Source organism: Schistocerca cancellata, chromosome 5 (assembly GCF_023864275.1).
Source record: "Schistocerca cancellata isolate TAMUIC-IGC-003103 chromosome 5, iqSchCanc2.1, whole genome shotgun sequence".
In the NCBI taxonomy this organism is placed as follows: Eukaryota; Metazoa; Arthropoda; class Insecta; order Orthoptera; family Acrididae; genus Schistocerca; species Schistocerca cancellata.
Window position 1 is genome coordinate 55,048,328 of NC_064630.1, and position 9,172 is coordinate 55,057,499.

The 9,172-nt window shown below is 39.6% G+C and overlaps 1 pseudogene; it reads left to right on the forward strand.

Annotated features, from left to right (window-relative positions):
* The first annotated feature begins 1,661 nt into the window (after positions 1-1,661).
* Positions 1,662-1,780, forward strand: LOC126189410 (5S ribosomal RNA; annotated as a pseudogene).
* The last annotated feature ends 7,392 nt before the right edge of the window (positions 1,781-9,172 follow it).

The following is a 9,172-nucleotide window of genomic DNA, read 5'->3' on the forward strand; positions in this document are numbered from 1 at the left end:
GTCAATTATAACTGGCACATTTCCTGATTGGCTAAAATATGCAGATGTTAAGCCTCTATTCAAGAAATGGGATAAAGAGATACCATCAAACTACAGACCGATTTCACTTTTGCCAGCATTCTCAAAAATTTTAGAAAAAGTAATGTACAGGCAGCTTCTCAACCATCTGACCACAAATAACATATTATCAAGAACACAGTTTGGATTTCTGAAGGATTCTGATATCGAGAAAGCTATTTACATCTACAGTGAAAATGTACTTAATTCGTTAAATAACAAATTACAAGCAGCAAGTATTTTCTGCGATTTGTCAAAGGCATTCGATTGTGTAAACCACAACATCCTTTTAAATAAATTAGAATTCTATGGTGTCACAGGCAGTGCTGCAAAATGGTTCAAGTCATTTCTCGCTAACAGGAAACAGAGGGTGTCAGTGCAAGGGACTAGTGAATTAAGTCATCAGTCATCATCAGAATGGGAAGAAATTAAATGTGGTGTCCCACAAGGGTCCATCTTAGGGCCACTGCTTTTTCTTGTGTACATTAATGATCTCTCATCAGTTACACTGCCAGAAGCAGAGTTCGTTTTGCTTGCACATGACACAAATATTGCAATAAATAGTATGTCGAGTGTAGTTCTAGAAAGATCTGCTAATGATATTTTCATGGATCTTAATAAATGGTTTAAAGCCAACTCACTGACATTAAACTTCGAAAAGACTCACTATATGCAATTCAGAACCTGTAAGAGGTTTCCATCCAGCATATGCATAAAGTATGAAGAAGAGCAGATAGAAGAGGTTGACAGTCTTAAATTCCTGGGATTACAACTTGATAATAAATTCAGTTGGGAGGAGCACACCACAGAACTGCAGAAACGCCTTAACAAATCTGTATTTGCAATTCGAGTGTTAGCAGTCATAGCCGATATAAAAATGAAAAAGCTTGCATACTTTGCCTACTTTCATTCCATAATGTCATATTGTATAATATTTTGGGATAACTCTTCAAGTCAAACAAAATTTTTCAGAGTCCAAAAGCGTGTAATACGTATTATTTGTGGAGTAAATTCACGGACGTCCTGTAGAAACCTCTTCAAAGAACTGGGTATACTAACTACTGCCTCTCAGTATATTTACTCCGTAAGTAATATATCTCTTTTTCCAACAAACAGTTCAGTTCATACATACAATACCAGGAACAAAAATGATCTGCACAAGGACTTAAAAGCACTTACTTTAGTTCAAAAAGGGGTCCACTACTCAGGAACACTCATCTTCAAAAATTTGCCAGCAAACATAAAAAATTTAGTTACAAGTAAAGATCAATTTAAAAGGAGCCTGAAAGACTTACTAGTCGCCAACTCCTTCTACTCCATTGACGAATTTTTTAATAGAAATAAATGATGTATATATTCATACTATTAGTATTTACTATTAGTATTGTTATTTCTGCATTTAAAAAAAAAAATATTGACGTGTTCCACATCCACGAGGACCTCCTCAGCACGGATCTATGAAACGAAAAGCTAATCTAGTCTAATCTAAATGACATTTGCAGAATGAGTCATCCTGGTAGACTGAAGAAACGTAGTAGGCTTATCCTTTTACTACAATACCAATGAACTACAATAAATTTTGGGTGACTTGTTGATAAAACGAGGCCAACGACGTTGCCGCAGTGATAACACCGGTTCCCGTCAGATCACCGCAGTTAAGCGCTCTCGGGCTTGGCTAGCACTTGGATTGGTCACCATCCGGGTGTGTCGAGTGCTGTTAGCAAGCGGAGTGCGCCAAGCCATTGTGAGGCCAATTGAGGCGTTACTTGTTTGAGAAGTAGCAGCAGAGTCGCGAAAAATGACAACCCCCGGGAGAGGTAACCGCATGCCCCTCTGTATCTGCAACTGGGACGCCTAAGGGCTAAGGATCACATGGCAGCCAGTCCGTACCGTTGAGTCTTGAACGCCTGTCCGGACAGAGTTGGTTAGTTTTTTTTTTGTTTGTTAATAAAATGACTTCTAGTGAAAAAGGCTTAACTGAAACTCTACTGCAGTTTTTCCCGGCCTGGGGGTAATTACCCCTGAGGGGTAAAATGAAATTTTCTGAGGATAAAATAAAAGATTCGATTCTGATTCAGTCACGAAACTAAATTTTTTTTGAAAGATCATTACTGTTGTCACAATTTTGTAAGAATCTAATATTGATTATGTAAGTTATCAATAATTACTTTTTCTCAATTAGTAGGATTAATGCGGTGGAGGTTACAGGTTCCTCACATAGTCTATCCACAACAAACATACACCGCTCATGATAGCAATGAGACATAACAAATATTTACTATTAAAAACAGTCTTGATCACAATTTATTTATTACATAATAAATAAATTGTGATCAAGACTGTTTTTAATAGCAAATATTTGTAACACATTGATCACTATCACTTCCATAATGTATTCAAAAGTAATTAACATATACAAATGCTAAACGTCTCGAGAAAATGTCTTCTCCAAGTTGTAGATAGTACCTCCTGTAGTCCAGAAATTGCTTCATTAACGCTTCAAAACAGATGAATGAATTGATTAGCAACACTACACATCTGTAGCTATATTCTTCTTGAAACTCTCAGTATTTACTAACATTCTGTAAAGTTTGATTTTTAATTTCCTTTTGACTGAGCATTCAACAAATGCGACGTCTGTCTTGCAAAAATCTATATCATCGTTACCCAGAGACCGTATATACAGTCAGTCACATTTCATTCGCTGCTGAATAACAACCTCATACAGACCTACACTGCTACACGAACACATGTTGCTCCTAAATGATTTCTAACGTCATCTATCTACCTTGCATTAGCTTTCGTCTTGTCTCAAGGAATATAAATAATTGTGAGGCATAGTTTGAACAATCTACAATTGATTCGTATAGCTGCATGTCCTGACGAGCCTCATTTCATTTTTATTAGGTCATAATTGTGACTTCCAGTCTAAAATGTTTCCTGATTCAGTTGTCTGTTTAAGTCGCTCTTCGAGTGGGACACCATTCCGCACTGGTACACCAAAAATATCAGGCAGCTTTACTCACGGCGAAATAATTGACACTTACAAAGACAATAGCTGCTTACTGCCATTCTATCATGTCTCCACGTCTGCCTGTTTGCTGCGTAGATTTCGGGGAACCCCCTAGCTCCTCACTGCCATGACTTACATCAAGGTCGAGGGTCACGTGATCGCCTGGTACCAGTTCTCCATCATCTGCACCACTTACTGTATGTGTTCGGTTGGACGATACTTACTAACATTGACAGCAAACTATGAAACATAATCAGCATTTGTGCTGCGACCCACTGGCGTTGCTGACTGGTGGAAGTTGGTAAGGCACACTTGTGCTGGCCGACATTCGAAATGCGAAAAGTTTAGTGCTGCTCATCCGCTGTCAGAATATAGTTAATCTTCGTGTTTTGCTGTCAAAGATAACACAGATCGTTCTAACGCATACCGACTACACTAATTTGGAAGTGAGCCACTAAAAAGCACCTTACATATCACATTAAGAAATTTTTTTTTGTAACTAGAAAACAAACCAACGAAAACAAAATTGCATCTGGAAAAACACCAGAGAATGCGCGGCCGACACCTTTTGGTAGGGACGTCCTTAAGCATACTGCAGTATCTCTGCCTGTCCGGCGTGCCCGTATCGATAGCTTCTTCGGCAAGTGCAGACCGTGGCTGTAGAGTGGTGGCTTAGGTTCCGTTGTTGGTTGTTTAGCTGATTTGGGGAAGGGGAGCAAATAGCGAGGTCATCGAGCCCATCGGATTGGGGAAGGATGGGGAAGGAAGTGGGCCGTGCCCTTTCAAAGGAACAGTCCCGGCGTCTGCCTGAATCGATTTAGGGTAATCACGGACAATCTAAATCAGGATGGCCAGATGCGGGTTTGAACCGTCGTCCCCCCGAATGCGAGTCCAGTGTGCTAACCACTGCGCCACCTCGCTCGGTACTGACTGTTTATCACTGTCATTGGTCACTAGCCGTCACTGGTCACTGACCCTCACTGATCACTGACCCTCACTGATCACTGACCCTCACTGATCACTGACCATCTGATTACTATCTCCGATCACTGACCATCTCTGATCACTGACCATCTTTGATCTCTGACAATCCTTGATCACTGGCTGTCATTGATCACCAGCCATCACTGAACATTGGTATCTGGCCATCATTGAACACTGGCTATCACTTATCATTGACCATCACTGACCATGGGCCATCATTGATCATGGACCATCACTGATCATGTGCCATCATTGATTATGGACTATCACTGATCGCTGACCACCACTGATCATTATTGTCCAAGACCATTTGTTGACCAATGGCATCAAATTTTATGTTTCAGATGAGTTCAAAATGGATCACAGACGATCTGAAATATGTTAAACATGCTTTTGTTGAAGTTTATCGATTAGGAAGGGCAATGAAAATTTTAAAATACCTTTTAGCATATTACAGATCTGATTAAAGAACGCAAATGAATCGGAACAGAAGGTAAGCTATACTTATTACGACGTAGGTGTTGAAGAATCCATGTGACGAGCCTCCTGCAAACAAATCTTATCCGTTTTTACGTTTAAGTTGGGTAGAAGATAGACTGTAAAAGGTTTTAAATTGGTAAAACAAGCTATCTCTCAAGGTTTATCGATAACAAAGTTCGCTGAAAATTGTCAGATACCCCTTAGCACTGGAAAAACTGCTAGAAGCCGACCTCGGGGAAGATCAGTTTGGATTCCGTAGAAATGCTGGAACACGTGAGGCAACATTGACCCTACAACTTATCTTAGAAGAAAGATTAAGGAAAGGCAAACCTATGTTTCTAGCATTTGTAGACTTAGAGAAAGCTTTTGACAATGTTGACTGGAATACTCTCTTTCAAATTCTGAAGGTGGCAGGGGTCAAATACAGGGAGCGAAAGGCTATTTACAATTTGTACAGAAAGCAGATGGCAGTTATAAGAGTCGAGGGACATGAAAGGGAAGCAGTGGTTGGGAAGGGAGTGAGACAGGGTTATAGGCTCTCCCCGATGCTATTCAATCTGTATATTGAGCGAGCAGTAAAGGAAACGAAAGAAAAGTTCGGAGTAGGTATTAAAATCCATGGAGAATAAATAAAAACTTTGAGGTTCGCCGATGACATTGTAATTCTGTCAGAGACAGCAAAGAACTTGGAAGAGCAGTTGAACGGAGTGTCTTGAAAGGAGGATATAAGATGAACATCAACAAAAGCAAAACGAGGATCATGGAATGTAGTCGAATTAATTCGGTTGATGCTGAGGGAATTAGATTAGGAAATGGGACACTTAAAGTATTAAAGGAGTTTTGCTATTTGGGGAGCAAAATAACTGATGATGGTCGAAGCAAAGAGGATATAAAACGTAGACTGGAGATGGCAAGAAAAGCGTTTCTGAAGAAGAGAAATTTGTTAACATCGAGTATTGATTTAAGTGTCAGAAAGTCGTTTCGGAAAGTATTTGTATGGAGTGTAGCCATGTATGGAAGTGAAACATGGACGATAAATAGTTTAGACCAGAAGAAAATAGAAGCTTTCGAAATGTGGTGCTACAGAAGAATGCTGAAGATTAGATGGGTAGATCACATAATTAATGAGTAGGTATTGAATAGAATTGGGGAGAAAAGGAGTTTGTGGCACAACTTGACTAGAAGAAGGGATTGGTTGGTAGGATATGTTCTGAGACATAGAGGGATCACCAATTTAGTATTGGAGGGCAGCGTGGAGGGTCAAAGTCGTAGAGGGAGACCAAGAGATGAATACACTAAGCAGATTCAAAATGATGTAGGCTGCAGTAGGTACTGGGAGATGATGAGGCTTGCGTAGGATAGAGTAGCATGGAGAGCTGCATCAAACCAGTCTAAGGACTGAGGACCACAACAACAACAACCTCTTAGCACAATGCGAATTAGATTAATGAGAAAAAACAAACCAGATACAGCTTAGGACTAAAATGTGAACACCACATTAAAACACCTGAACCTACAGCGTGTTTAAAGATTCAATATCTCATCAGACTCTGAGCAAAACTGTAAAATAGCAGTATTTATGTATTCTCTTAGCATTACTTAAAAGAGTTATTAAAGAGACATATTTCTCAAATTCAGATCCTAAGTCAGCACTGCGTAATGTAGGATGCAAAAAATCTTACCAATTTTGTCACAGTGGAAGAAGATGTGAGCACTTGAATTTCCCATCAGAATCAGTGAGTAGAAACGTAAGAAAAGGATGTTTATGTAGTATCTTACCATTACTTAACACAGATATTAATGAGTCATCATTCTCCATTTCAGACAATAAGCCAGTTTTGCCTGAAAAGTCTCACTAGGTTTTGGCAGAGGAGAGAAAGATGTGGTTCAAGAAGTATGCGCTTCAACTCCTGATCACTCCTTCTTGTCAGAGATTGGTACAACTATTTCGAAAGAAGACAGCTGAAGAAACTACAAACAGTGGATTTATGAATGCAGAAGAAGAAGCTGGATATGACGGTGACGTGGATAATGAAGAAACAAAGGTCAACTGGCAGCATCTATTTTATTGAACCTACAGACAAAGAACGAATGCATTCGTAATCACGAATACGATTGGAATTCAGCTGCAGTGATCACTCAACTACAGAATGGAATCCGGGTTCGAATCCCGGTCTGGCACAAAGTTCCACGTGTCACCAATGAAATGAGCAGCTAAAATCTGTTCGTATACGCAACTACAAATACATTTCTTTCTATTTCATATAGCCGTAGCTCATAGCAGTGTCTGTTCCTACAGACGTGGATGTGTAGTGCTCCGTAGGAAACAGACACATGAATAGACAGTCCATGATAATATTAAATACGTCTCTTCCTGTGCGAATACCTCAGCAGTTGTGTGAGTGCAGGATGTGGACACATACTGACATACGAAGGTTTCGGTCGGTCATGGGGGCGTACTCCGATAGCCGTGCTTTCCCTGTGATAAATGGATTATCAGACCACGGTGCACAACTGATTAACTTACAAAACTTAGCAGGGTGTACAGTTCAGAAACCATTAAGAAAATGTGTAAGCCTGGTCAACCCGATATCTATAGAGCATTTCAGATAAAGTTTAAGAAATGTTAATATGGGAGAAGTATATAATGAGCCAAATACCAATTATAAATGCAACATATTCCTTGATAAATTTACATCCCTGATTGAACACTGTTACCCCAAAAATATTACTAAATGTAACACCAAGCTGTTTTCAAAAAACCTTCGATCACTACACGTATTAAAATGTCTTCAGAAAGGAAATTGCATAAGGCAACAAGAATTAGTAAAGACTCAGAAGTGAGTTTACACTGTAAAAATTATTGTAACATACTGAGAAAAGTTGTCAGAAAATAAAAAAATATGTATATTACAAATGAAATTAACAACTCGGGCAATAAATTCTAATCAGTATGGATTGTTGTTAGAAGAGAGATAGGAAAAGTAAACACTGGAGAAGATAGTATTATCATTAAAGAGAATGAGACCATCTTCACCCACAGTACACAAGTAGCTAATGTATTTAACAACCATTTCTTAAAGCGCAGGTGAAAAAATTGGTCAGGATAATTCAAAAGAAAAAGTCAAGCAATACGTCGAAGACCCAGTTTTGAGAAATCCTAGTCACATTAATTTTCATCTATCAACCTCTTGTGAAATAAGGTAAATCTATAAATCTTTGAAAAATAAATGTTCTGTTGGAGTAGATGACATCTCTAACAAGATACTAAATCAATGTGGAGCAGGTATAGCTGAAGCTCTGAGTCACATCTGTAATGCATCACTAACTCAAGGTATTTTCCCAGACAGGTTAAAATATGCCATTGTCAAGCCTCTCTAAAAAAAATATATCAATAATTACTGGCCAGTATCCTTGCTCACAGCATTTCCAGGAATTGTCGACAAAGTAATGTAGTCAAGAGTTGTTAGCCATTTTAGCAGTAGTGAGTAAATCACAGTTTGGATTTCAGAAATACTGTTCCACTGAGACAGTAATATACAATTCCACTGGCCACATAAGAGAGTCTTTAAATAGTAAAATGACATCAACAGGAATTTTCTGTGACTTATCCAAAGCGTTCATGACCTCAGAAGTTAAGTCCCATAGTGCTCAGAGCCATTTGAAGCACTATGGGAGGTCATCAGTCCCCTAGACTTAGAACTACTTAAACCTAACTAACCTAAGGACATCACACACATTCATGCCCGAGGCAGGATTCAAACCTGCGACCGTAGCAGCAGCGCGGATCCGGACTGAATCGCCTGGAACCGCTCGGCCACAGCGGCCGGCGGTCATTTCCACTATCTTAGATTTTTTAGTACTGCGACTGGGTGGAGGTAAGGAGAGTAGAGAGGAAGGAGAAAGGAGGGTGGCTTCCCACTGATATGGATGATGACAGCAGGCACTGGGAGAGAATGAGCACAGAGTTCATTGTAGTCAGATTTCTCCCTCCTCACTCCCTCTTCCCCTATGACATCATGTGCTTTTACCAGATTCCTGACAAATAACAATTGATTTGTCTGTGAAATGGTGATAAATTCAAATTTTGGTAGGAAATTTAAAATCTGGCGTGAAATTCAAAATTTGTAGGGAAATCAAAAAATAACCCAATCGTGCTACAGGATTTTGTCCACGTTCCTATGTTGTCACTGTCGAAGTAGGGCTGAAAATTCAAGAATCCAAGATGGCTCATTGTCGTAGTGAAATTCGGGTGGCTGACCGGGGATACTGGCCTATTCTGCATTGTTGTAAGAGTTCCCCATTGACACAAAGTACGTTTCTTTCCCCTAGAGGTCTAAACCTGTGGTTCTGGAACAAATGGCAAGGTCACTCCCCTTGCAGCAGTTCTAGGACGAGAGGTGTTTGTTACCCCTGTGCAGATCCAAACCTGACTCACAGACAGAGGATGCCTGTCTTTTAACCAACTTGACATTTTTCTTGAACCAGTTACTCAGTCAAACGTGTATGGTTATTTTTATAACAGTCAGGTCACTTACGGAATTCCTGTCTACTGCTTTTCCTAACAGCAATTCCTCTAAGATGTATCTGTCCACTTCCGCTATGTTTACATCTAACACAGGGGAAAGGACTCTTCTT